Source organism: Oryctolagus cuniculus, chromosome 1, assembly GCF_964237555.1.
Source record: "Oryctolagus cuniculus chromosome 1, mOryCun1.1, whole genome shotgun sequence".
NCBI lineage: Eukaryota > Metazoa > Chordata > Mammalia > Lagomorpha > Leporidae > Oryctolagus > Oryctolagus cuniculus.
Window position 1 is genome coordinate 204,767,657 of NC_091432.1, and position 13,468 is coordinate 204,781,124.

Here is a 13,468-nt window from a genome sequence, read left to right on the forward strand (position 1 = left end):
ACAAAACTGATGATAGGTCATCACTCAATGGAATTCAAAAGTATGTTTACAGACAGAAGGAAGATGAACCCAGATGAAAGTTTGCAGTTGCAGGGAGGAATTAAAGGCACTGGAAATGTGATACCTTTCTATTATATAGGGAAATGGAAATAAGTGTAATGATGTTTTAGGGTTTAAACCACACATAAAATATATAAGAATAGAAAAGTAGAAAATTCTGCTATTTGTGACAACAGGGATGACCTGAGAGAACCTATTAAGTCAGAGAAATAAGCCAGACACAGAAAAACAATTACTGCATGATTTCACTCATCTAAGGAATCTAACAATGTTGATCTCATGAAAGTAGAGCATTCAGAATGGTAGTTACCAGGGTAGCAGTGAAGCAGCAGCCTGAGGAGATGTTGGTCAACTGTTACATAATTTGAGTTAGATAGAAGGAATAAGTACAAGAGGTGTATTGTACAATGTGGTGGCTATAGTTAACATCTTGAAAAATGCTAAGGCAGTAGATTTTAAGTGTTTTCACTACAAAGTGACAACTATGTGGTGTGTCAATTGGCTTGACTATTCTGCAAGGTGTATTTCAGAACTCCGTGTTGTATTTAGTAAGTATACAGATGACTTTGACTTATAACCATTCAACTTACAATTTTTAACTTTAATCTCTTCTGATGCTGGGCAGTGGCACTGAGCCCTGTTCCCAGGCAACCCTGCAATCATGAGGGTAAACAACCAAGACTCCACAGTATAAAACTGAAATATCAGTGCAGTGAACATACTAGAAACATTCAACTTACCAAAACTGACACAATAAGAAGCAGATAGGAATCATCCCCTTCTTGCTTTCTCTAGGGGTGTTAGATATGAGTTACTTAAAATTGTTCCATTTGTTTATACTCAGAGCAGCTTCAAGGAGGGTGAACTAACTGGTTAGTTAACTAACAGTTAGTTGTCTGAAGACAACTGTACTGTGAAAAGAGGAAGGTCTTCTCTATTATGTTTCTTTTCAGAGGACATTAGGAAATTTTCCTGTCACGCTGTCTGACTTGCGCAAATAGTAGGCGTCAAGTCTATCCTGCCCCTCATTGCTTACATGCTGATTTTAGATTTGGTTCAGGTGGAATTACACCAGCCCCAGATGAAACAAGAGAGAGAACACTCCTTTCATACATACTCGAGAGTGTGTCCTATTCTTCCTGCTTTCCACAGATTTAAACTAAGGTGGAAGGATGAGTTTATAAACATTATCACAGATTGCAGTCATCTTTTATCACTGAATAAATTCTGACTCCCTGTCCTAACATTTATAAAATCTTTTTGCCTACACTTTTTCATGCTTTGTAAGACTATTTCTTACTAAAATAATTGCAACTGAATATTGTTTGATGACAAAGAGAGAAACTGGCAGAAAGTGACCATAGAATATATAAAAGATACATTGAGATAACTCTACTGATGAATAGCATGAGTTATTCTTCCCACAGTAAGTATGAACTACCACATTTGCCCCTTTATTTTAGTGCTCATTTAATGGTCATAGTAGTAGAAATAATATTAATAAAGTTACAATATTATATCAACCAAAGTTATGTATCTCTGAGAAGTTGGTAAGCTTCCTCTCTTTTCCGTTGTGTGATTTTCCAAGTTTTCATTTTTTGCTCAGGCAATCATATAGCATGGAGAATAGTTTGGAACTCAATTCCAGAAATTTTATTAATCCTTGTGGTTAATATGCACTTTCCTGTATCCCTTATGATGTTGGTGCTATTTTTCTGTTTGTATTTTATTTATTTTAAAGCATTCACAATTCCTGTCCCATGTTAGAAGGTGCTTAAACATGTTGGAATGTATCATGTATAAATTCATAACAATGTAATAAAATTGTGGCATTATGGGAAGGCTTTGCAGTAAAATTTAAATAATTCCCTTTATCCAGATATGCTATTATATTTTATTGACAAAATTCAATTTGTTAGTTTGTAGGTTTATATCTATTTCCAAAAAGAAGCTCTCTATGTAAATGTTGAATTGCAACTTACAGTCCCTTGCATACAAAGCATAAATTTCAATATTTATCAAAATGTAGGCATAAAAATATGTTGTTTCTCTTTACATAATAACCTTGTCTTCAAAGCTACAATCCCTACAATTTGTAGTAAATCATCTAAGTCCTCAAAAGGAGGTGGTAAGAAATGAGCCCTTTATCAAGGGCTTTTAGGCTAGTTATTGTCTGTTGTCTGTTGGGCTAGTTAGTTGTCTACTGTTATCTATTGGACCAGTTAGTTCATCTTGATGAATACACATCTCTAGCAGACCATAAGGACTTGTCTATCATTTTAATTTATACTTTCAGGCATTTACAGGTGTTGCTCATATTATGATAGCTCATCTATATCCCAGTCATTCAAGTAGACAAGCCCCAGACTAGCAGGGAGGCTGAGTAAATGAGCATAGAAATGGACAGGTAGACAGGTTGACAAATTCAGATCTGCCACCATGTTGCCTCCATTTATTCAACTGGAGCTCTGTTTGCAGAGTAGACCCCTGATATATATCAGGTTCCTTTGGAAAATGTCATTTATCCTTTGTTTCTGTGTTCTGACAAATATCCTGCTTATGCTGTGGTGAAGCAAAATATGCCAACTACAATAAAAATGGTGATAGCCTCATTTTTCTGCCATATTTCCCACTATGGAAAGGACTTCATTATTGACAAAGAGCTCAACTACTAAGAGTCTTTCCTGCTGCTACAGATGTCATGACCCTCTACCACTACCTCAATGGTGAATTATAATGCGGGAAGTCAAGGGAGGTGGCACTGCTGGGGATGAGTCCTCTCAAGCTAATCCCATCATCATTTTCTCATTAGCCATTGTCCATGGAACCCCCCATGTCCAGTGATGTTTGTGAGGACCCAACCTTCCAAGTCTAAGGTGTTATGAAACAAGTATTAAAGAGAAAGCCTACGTCTGCATGGTGCTTAACTTCTTTAATAATGATGATAATGGAGTGTATGATTTTCCAGATATGATGCTATGTGTCAAGCATATCATTGAACTTTCTAAACTCTCTTACAAAAAACAGCATTATTTTCATCATGATTTTACTGATGAGGAAACCAAACTAAGTGATTTTCCATTATAAACATTTTCATGTTTTCTAGCACAATACCCTTTCCATTCATCTCCAGTGCCCCCTATTGAATTGCTGCCTATGTTTCTGGCTAAATAACATCACCCTTGAAAGCTAGTCTGGTGTTTGCGAGTGTGTGTGATGTGCTTCCATGTTCTTTGAGCTACATAAGAAAGCCTTAATCCTCTCATCCATGAGACTGTCCCTGCTTCACAAAAAAGTGTGCTCTGTTATATGACTGCTTCTAGTTTTCCAGTGACTGTGGCATAATCCAGTCATCTACAGGCCATGGGATGTATCCTTGTGTGGTCAATGACCTCTAAGAAAACCGGAAATGTCACAGAAAAACTCTATGTCAAAAAGATGTACATTGTCTGGCCATGGATCGACCATGCCCACAGATATATTTTCTTGCTCAACACAGGATTTTTTTTTGTTTGCCTTTCTAAAGGATTTTATTCAACTTAAAAAAAATCAAGACATCATGTGAAACCTAGTTTGATGCTCCTTTTTAAAACCCAAGAATTATTAACACATCCCTCCCTTCCTGCGTGACAGCTGTCATCATCTTCCTTTTGAATGGCATAAACTCTGGTCTATCTTAGACCCTTCCACACCTAAGCCTGTATCTGCCACCTAAGCCAGCATTGCTCAATGACTCTCATTACCCACATGGCAGGATTTTTAAGTTTGCAGATTGCTGCTTTACTTGTATCATGACTATAGTATCTGAGGCACTGCTAGGAAGTTTTCTATTGAAAGTCAATTAACCAAGACAGTCCTTTTTGGTTCACAGTGAGTGATGAACCCTGTGTGACTTTTCCTTTTTGCTGCAAACTTCTATCCCCCACAACTGGAAAAACCCCATGCTACTAAGTAGTCAAGAGAAGGTGCAGCTAACCATTCCCTGCATCTCCTTTACCCCCAGGGTTCCTAAAGGTGCAGATGGCAAAGCTTTGTGGTACTATGTTGATCTCTAAGGATACCCAAGAAATGTGATTCCTTCTCTAGAAACTTGAGAGCCTATTTTTCATTGAAATGGAAACTTGAATCCTGTATGTATTTTTTCCATCCAGCTGCAAATCACTGGTGAATGTCAATTTTTCCCCAAGCTAAGGAGAATGATGTAAAGTGAAAGTGTTAGGATCTGTTGATTTCTCTGGCAGAATTTTAGGGTTGTGCTTAGCGATAGTTCTCGTGTATTTTCTTTTTTTTTTTTTTTTAAATTTTTTTTTTTTTTTTGACAGGCAGAGTGGACAGTGAGAGAGAGAGACAGAGAGAAAGGTCTTCCTTTTGCCGTTGGTTCACCCTCCAATGGCCGCCGCGGCCGGCGCGCTGCGGCCGGCGCACTGCGCTGATCCGATGGCAGGAGCCAGGAGCCAGGTGCTTTTCCTGGTCTCCCATGGGGTGCAGGGCCCAAGCACCTGGGCCATCCTCCACTGCACTCCCTGGCCACAGCAGAGGGCTGGCCTGGAAGAGGGGCAACCGGGACAGAATCCGGCGCCCCGACCGGGACTAGAACCCGGTGTGCCGGCGCCGCAAGGTGGAGGATTAGCCTAGTGAGCCGCGGCGCCGGCCATCTCGTGTATTTTCATACAGCCCATATTTATTGAGCACCTTCTATGTGTAAAGCACTATGCTGTGAAGAGTAGCTGCTGATCACAATGCACATGTACAGAGCACTTTGAGATAAATGGTCTTATTTAATCAGTGTGTTAATCCCATGAGGTGGGTCTTTGGTTTGCCTATTTTTATAGATGATAAAACTGAGGATGAGAAGGATCTTACCCAAATCCAGTATGGAGCACAACCAAGATTTGAGGTTAAGTTTTGGGGCTCTATTTCCATGCAGTAGCTAGAGGTTCTCATGTTGTCTAAGGCCATACCAGTTTAGAGGAATTGGCCTCATGGACAGAAGAAATGACTCTATGGCTTCTCTATGTTGGTTATGGTGTAGCCAATGAGGGCACAAGTATTGATGAAAATATCCTCCCATCTACCACAGAGAAACAAATTGTACTCAAATTCTGGATTCAGGCAAGATAAAACCATTGATCTGGAAGAGGGATCCTCCACATTGCAATTGCCATTGATTCCATCATTATTAGCACAGATGCTAATTTCTGTGACAAAACCAATACAAGGAGCCAACACTACAGGTGTCACTGAAGTCCCAGTGCTCTCAATATTGCTGAAGCCCATTACCACAGTCATGTAGTGGCACAGTAGCCACTAGGCGTCACTGGCAGAGCCATGTCATTGGCACACTGGAGTGCCAAAGCAGGGCTGTCTTCCCTAGTGCTGAGTACACTCATGATATGCTGCTCTGTGGGAGGTGGGCACAGAGATAATTTAGTTCAGCAGAAGTGATGGGATGCTCTAGAGAAAAGAGTCTTTTTCTATTAAACCAAGTAACAAATGGAAGGAGACTGTGTTAAAAGTCTTCCTACTGCCCTATATCCAGGCCAGAATGACCCATGATCACTGAGTCAGGAATTCCATGGGTGAGCAGAAGACAACAGGAACAATTTTCCTGAAGTGAGACATACTATAAGAATTAGACATTTACCATCACATTGACGCCTTAAGTCAACTAGCGGGACACATCTATCCATATGCCATTAATTTATTCATTCAGCAAACATAAACTAAGAATATATTATATACTACAAAAAAGATTTAATTTCTATTTTCAATTTATTCACAGGCTATAGAGGGAATCACATGCTGTCTTAGTTTTTGCTGTATATAATGAAACTACTTGATACTAGGTAGGTATGAAGAACAGAAATTTGTTTTCTCTTCTGGTAAGTTCAAGATCAAGGTGCTTGCATCTGATAAAGGTCTTCTTGCTGTATTGTCTTCACATGGTGAAAGAGTAGAAGAGAATGAACCCACTCTCTCAAGCTCTTTTTAAGAGCTCTTTTCCAATATATAAGTGCTCACTTCTCATAACTTAATTACTCCTTACAGATTCTACCCCTTAATTCTATCACATTGACAATTAAGTTTCAACATGAATTTCGGGAGGGACAAAAATGTTGAAACTGTAGCACATTATATAAAATGTATAATTCCACATGTACAAATATCTAATTACCATATGGTGTGAGATTCACAGAGGAAGGTACTTGACTTCCTCTCCCCCACCTTGGGGTATTAAGAGAAGGCTTTCTGGATGAGGTGATGTGGGACCTGACATGTGAAAGACAAATAAGACAGACTATGTGTGAAAATTCAGAACAGCGTGTAAGATGTACTGCTGGGAGAAAATTGGGTATATTTGGAGTGGCTGGGAGGTGACAAGGTTTGGGTGATTTGTGAATGGTGAGGTTTGGGCTTCATAGATCATCTTGGCCAAGAATATGAAGGGGCTTGAGATCAAACTAAGAAAAACCACTGAAGGATTAATCCAGTGAGGCATGTAGTCAGATTGCATTTTAGGTCACTTCTGGATGCAGAATGAAAGATAGAAGGAGTGAGGAGGATGAACAAGGAATAGCTCCTCTTTCTCTGGGAAGTTGATGCTCATGATCTGAACACCTTTGGAAGCCACGGGGAAGGAAGGACTACCCAGCAAGCCAGTCACATCAGCCTGACAATCAGAGTGTGACAGCTGTTCCAGGCACTCTCTCTGACAATCCCTGTGGTGAAGGAGACTCTGGGGTGGGAGGCAGCTTCAGTCTGCATTAGTGCCCAGGGGACAGCCTCCCCACCATACAAAGCTGTGACTGGCACAGGTACCATCAGGCTTGGGAGGAATAAGGAGTTCCAGCACTACTGTCATCTTCAGGGGCCTGGGGAAACTGACAGTAAAGAGAACTCAGCCCAGCCTTAGCTGGATTTTCACAGCAGTCGTGGTTATAGAGTAACACTGGGCCCGAGGCCAAATGAGTTGGCAGGGTCTGCTTGGCCTCTGCCTTGCCCCCCTCAGCTCCATCTGTCTGGTGGTGGGTGTCAGCCTTGAAGAGTGCCAGCCTTCAAATCTGGTAATTCAGAGAAGAAGAAGAGGATACAATAAGATGTATGCTCATGGGTGAAACTCTGCCTAAATTGTTCAGGGCTAGAAAACCGTCACAGTGTGGCCATAGGGAGCCTTTAAACACTGTTCCCATTCTTTGCATGCTTTTCTTTTTGTTTGCTATTATCATTAAAGAGATGCCAAAATTAATGGATCCATAAAGACATTTCCAATGGGTTCAGGGAAAGAAAATCTAATTCAAAATGTCCTAAGCAAAAAATGAATGAACTGGTCAGATAACTGAAACATCTGTGTACTTTAACGCATAGTAGGACCAAGGATTCAAAAATCAAAATAAGGCTTCTTTCCTGGAATTCCCAGGCTTAGAGTATTTTTATTGGTTAACATTCTAGTAAAAAAGAGACATTGATTTTTTTTTCCACGGAAGCAAAAGTTCTGGATTTTAATCTGATTTTTCCCTTTTGGATCATTTTCCATCTCTGAGATACCACGGGGCAACAGGAACTGATGAAGGAGATTGGAATTCTGTGCTCAGGGTCGGAGGTGGGGAGGGTTGCTACATCCCTATGCAAAGCACTTGGATCCATAGTTGGAGAAGGGTGGTTTCTTGGAGGAAAATATGGATATAATTTTGGTAAAAAGGGGATTATTGCAAGCCCAAACAGGTACTAAACCTCTTTGAATCTGGCTTACTGAGCTATACGGACGAATAGTGACTGATAATGAAGATTATCCGTTGATGGTAATGTTGTTATTTTGTGAAGAGATCTGTATTGCTTCGTGTACAGTTTCCTGGTAGTTTTACTAGTCAGGAAAGTGGTTTAGGCACTTTGCTAAATTGATCTATCTACTAGTTACAAGGGCTGTGGGATTACTTAGTAACTAGGAGACATACTCTTTAAGAGTTTCAGTCAAATGTCTGATTTATAATCTATACATATCAAAATTAGATAGTTAAAATACCACTTTCATATTAATGTATTGTTTTATTCCAGCAACAATGAAAAATTGTTTTTGGCTAAATCATCATAGCTTTTCCTTTATATCTTCCATGCCATTGTATTTTTAGCAAACATATCAGTAAATCTGAAATAATATAAATATGCAAAATCAGAATACTAGATATGATTTCTCAGAATACTATCTGGAATTCCTGATCTCAAGTTCTCTGATTCAATTGGAACCAAATACACAAAATGTTTTTGTTTTAAAAAGAACAATGATAATAATGATGACCATAGTTTGATCCTAATAGAAAAGTTTGTAAAAAAGTATCAGAATCCATCAGTAGATTATTACATTAACCTAAGAACAGAAAACCAAGCTCTTACCTTGATATTGACCTTGAGAATAGGAAGAAGGAAATCATAAATTTTTAAAAAATATTTTTATTCATTTATATGAGGCAGAGGTGTAGGCAGAGAAAGGGAGAGACAGACAGAAAGGTCTTCCATCAGCTGGTTCACTCCCCCAGATGGCTGCAATAGCCAGAGCAAGGCCTATCTGAAGCCAGAAGCCAAGAGTTTCTTCCATAGGTGCAGGGTCCCAAGCACTTGTGCCATCTTCCACTGCTTTCCCAGGCCATAACCAGAGAGCTGTATCAGAAGAGGAGCAGCCAGGACATGAACCAGTGACTTTATGGGATGCTGGCACCATAGACGGAGGCTCAGCCTACTATGCCACAGTGCCAGCCCCAAAATTATAAAATATTTTGAAAAAAGGAATTTGCTTCACAAAACATGGTAGCTAGTTATAATAAGAGGTCACAGGTAACTTCAGGTTTTCAAGATGACTTTTGGGTAGGAAACATGATGAATGATGATTCGGATGATTTTTTCTATTTATTGAATATAAGTTACTAGACAGACATTTTTGTGTTATTTAGTTCTCATGATTTGCTAACATAAATTGATCTCCATATTTTGCATAAGAGGAAACTGAGGCCTGTGAGTATGCAGTTAAAAACATCTGGCTGAGTCAGGATTCATCTCAAGGTTGACCGGATAACCTCTTTTTACTAGATTATGGATATCGATAATAGAAATGTTTGAGACAGGGAGCCTGCTGAGTGGTAGAAATTGGGGGAATGAATTTAAAATTCAACATCTTAACCATTTTTCAGTATAATTATCATCCATTTTCAAAACTATTTTTATCTTCCCAAACTGAAACTATATCCATAAATACTATCTCCATATTCCGGCTTGCCCACAGCCCCTGCCTTTCTACTTTCTGCCTCTATGAATTTGACTACTATAGGTATCTCATAAAAGTGGAATCATACTGCATTTGGACTTTTGCGATTAGCTTTTTTTTTGTTTAGACTTTAAGGTTCCTCCACGTTATAGCATGTGTCAGAATTCCTTTCCTTTTGAGGGCTGGATAATATTCCACTGTGTAACATACATTTTAATAATTGGGGACACTTGGATTATTTCTACCTTGAAGTTTTGTAAATAATGCCACTCTGAATATAGGTTTACAAGTGTCTGTCTAATTCCTTGCATTCAATTTTGAGAGTACATACCCAGAAATGAAATTTCTGGATCACAAGATAATTCTATGTTTTAATTTTTAAAGAATCCTCATGGTGACAGCACCATTTTACATTGCCACCTGTAGTGCACAAAAGTCCCGGTTTCTACATAGCTTCATTAATGGGTATGAAGAGGTACCTCATTTTGTGATTTTGATTTGCATTCCCTTAACTAGTGATATGGAATATATTTTCATGGATTTATTGGCCACTTGTAAATCTTGTATGTCTTTGTTTCTTTGCCCCTTTGTTCATCTGCTTTAGTAGTAGGCATTCTTTATATCCTCAGGATCCTAACACCTTTTCAGTTATATAATCTATATAATTTGCAAATATTTTCTTCCATTTTTATCCTTCGATGCACAAAAATTTTTAGTTTTTATCTAGTTCATTAGATTTACTTTTTGGGGGGCATCAGTTACTTATGCTTTGGTGTTATATTAAAATTGTCATTCTGTTTTCTTCTAAGAATTTTATAGTTTTTGCGCTTATGTTTAGGCTTTTGTTCCACCTTAAGTCGATTTGTGTATATAATCTAAGGTAAAAGTCCAACTTCATTACTTTGCACATGAGGAAGCACATCTCCCAGCATCATTTGTTGAAAAGACTATCTTTTACGCATTGCATGTTTTGGCACACTTGACAAAAATCATTTTGTCCATATGTGAGAGTCTATTTCTGGGAGCTCTATTCTATTTCAGTGGTCTATATGTCTATCTTTATGCCAGTACCGCATTGCTTTGATTAGCTTTGTAGTAAGTTTTGAAATCAGGGACTGTGAGACCTCCAATTTTGTTCTTGTTTTTCAAAATTGTTTTGGTTACTTGGGGTCTTGTTGTCATTCCATATGAAGTTTAGGATGGATTTTTCTATTTCTGCAAAAGCCTTGTTAGGATGTAGACAGGGATTGCATTGAGTCTGCAGACCACTTTGGAGGAGTGCCGTTTTTAGAATTTCTTAAGTTGGCTGAATGCAAAAATGCTCAGCCAGCAACTCAGTTTGTGTGAGTTCAACTCAGTAGAGAAGTTGCTCCTACACTAGGACCTAAATAAGAATGTATTCTCCTTTATTGTGGTTGAAACTGTTTATCTTCAGAGAGGCAATTTTCCTAATGTGCTAGTCATGATTAATACATATTTACCTGTTCTATTTTATCAGACAGGAATATTGTGCTCACACTTTTTTTTTTTCACTTTCTTTTAAAATATTCTTCTCATTAAGCTTTTAGGGCTGCATAAGTTGGTTTTAGGCTAAAAATAGTATAGCTGCTGTTGCTGCCACTGTTCCATGAGGAAAACACAGCCCACTGCTTAACAACTACAAAAAGCAAAATTTTCTGAGTGCATTTTAAAGATACTGTGAGATCCTTGCTCACTGACGAATCACCACTAAATTGACAATGAACTAAGATTTCTGGTACCAACACTTCATGGTTTTCATTATTTTCCTACAGATAGGACAGAGAGCAAGATTCAAGTTCCTTCTTCCTACTACCTTGCAGAGGTAAGGGGCAGAACATGAAGGACTGAATTTAGGGTTGGCAGATTACAGCTCGCTGGCCAAATCTAACTCACCACTTCTTTTTGTAAACACACACACACACACACACACGGCCATTCTCATTCTTTTATGCCTTGTCTGAGGCTGTAGAGGTAAGCAGTTGTGACAGATATTATACAGTTTACAAAGTCTAAAGTCCATCCCATCTTTTTTTTAAAAGATTTTATTTATTTTATTTGAGAGTTAGAGTTACAGACAGTGAGAGGGAGAGACAGAGAGAAAGGTTTTCCTTCTTCTGGTTCACTCCCCAGATGGCCACAACGGCCAGAGCCGTGACAATCCGAAGTCAGGAGCCAGGCACTTTTTCCTGGTCCCACATGGGTGCAGGGGCCCAAGGACTTGGGCCATCTTCTACTGCTTTCCCAGGCCACAGCAGAGAGCTGGACTGGTTGTGGAGCAGCCAGGACTAGAACCAGCACTCATATGGGATGCTGGTGCCGCAGGTGGAGGATTAACCTAGTGTGCTATGGCACTGGGTTCCCCATCTGGTTCTTTACAGCAAAAGTTGTTGACACCTGGATTAAACTTCAAAAAGAGATGATTAATTAGTTCAGACCTCTCATCTTAAAGATGACAAAAATGAGGACACTGATGTCACATGTAAGCTATTGGCAGTAAAAAGTTCCATACTGGCAGCATGGGACAGACTGAACAAGAAAGATAGGTGGACTTCTGCAGACCTTGTCCCCTGCATTAGGGCAGCACTTGCAGACAGGAAATGCAAATAGCAGAACACCTACAACATGAAGTCAAATGGAGGTCAAACCATGTTTCTCACAATTCCCGATGAAGTGTTCATGAAGTGATAACAAGGATAGTAGCAGGAGGTGGAACCAAATAGTGGGAGATCAGGCCGGCCCTGCGGCTCACTAGGCTAATCCTCCGCCTAGCGGCGCCGGCACACTGGGTTCTAGTCCCGGTCGGGGCGCCGGATTCTGTCCTGGTTGCCCCTCTTCCAGGCCAGCTCTCTGCTGTGGCCAAGGAGTGCAGTGGAGGATGGCCCAAGTGCTTGGGCCCTGCACCCCATGGGAGACCAGGAAAAGCACCTGGCTCCTGGCTCCTGCCATCGGATCAGCGCGGTGCGCCGGCCGCAGCGCGCCGGCCGTGGCGGCCGTTGGAGGGTGAACCAACGGCAAAAGGAAGACCTTTCTCTCTGTCTCTCTCTCTCACTGTCCACTCTGCCTGTCAAAAGAAAAAAAATAGTGGGAGATCACTGGTACATGTGGGAGTCCTACTTGTGGAGGCACAGAGAACCGGAGGGGGGGTGTAATTCCAGTTATACATATGAGTGAATCCTGGGGGCTGGGTCATATTAGGTATTATTAACCCAGAATATAAATCATGGAATATGGAGAAACACAGAAATCAGAACATATAAAATAACAAGAAGGAGGGGCCGACGCTGCAGTGCAGTCGGTAAAAGCCCTGGCCTGTGGCACTGGCATCCTATATGGGCCCCAGTTCGAGTCCTGGCTGCTCCACTTCTGATCCAGCTCCTTGCTGATATGCCTAGGAAGGCAGTGGAGGATGGCCTAGGTCCTTGGGCTCCTGCACCCACATGGGAGACCCAGAGGAGGCTCTTGGCTCCTGGCTTTAGATCAGATCAGATCTGGCCATTGCAGTCATTTGGGTAGTGAACCAGTGGGTGGAAGACTTCTCTTTCTACCTCTCTCTGTAACTCTGTCTTTCAAATGAATACAATAAATCTTTAAAAAAATAGCAACAAGCATTAGGTCTAAGGTGGGTGAGATGAGTCCATAAATAAGACAATTAGTCTTGAAATATATATCAGTCAGGACTCAACAAGAAACACAGGGTTCCCTAAAATGAAGAGAGTCTGAGGAGAGCACCAGGATTGGTCTATGTGATCAATAACATGTGCCAGAAGTGATGGATGGCTTGTTACTTTGAAGACTATGCTATAAAAAACTGTCGCTCTGTCTTGGGGTCTCTCTCTCTCTCGGAGATCACTCTTAATAAACTCTTTTACTGGATGTGTGAATGAATGAAAAGGAAAAGGTAAATATGATACCAATCACCTGGTCCACTTTGTTCTTTCTCTGGTCCTATATTGTTGTGATTTGAACTGTCACCCTTCAAAGTTTGGCCTTCCCTCATCTCTACCCACTCCCCATCTCTCAAATGCCCAATCATGATACTAGAACCAACTTCTTCCTGGTACTTTTCATTCACAACAGTAACAGTAGAAATGCTGGGGTGGTCCTTTCACTTGTTGGATTATTTATTTTGATGAC

At 40.2% G+C, this 13,468-nt stretch overlaps 1 protein-coding gene across 1 annotated transcript in view; it reads left to right on the forward strand.

Moving 5' to 3' along the window:
* Positions 1 to 5,847: 5,847 nt before the first annotated feature.
* The window catches only part of PLPPR1 (phospholipid phosphatase related 1), a 347,574-nt gene continuing 339,953 nt past the window's right edge, over positions 5,848 to 13,468 (forward strand). Inside the window, exon 1 of the mRNA XM_070054945.1 lies at positions 5,848 to 5,906. The gene's annotated coding sequence lies outside the window, so the exon portion shown is untranslated. The remainder of the gene's footprint in view (positions 5,907 to 13,468) is intronic.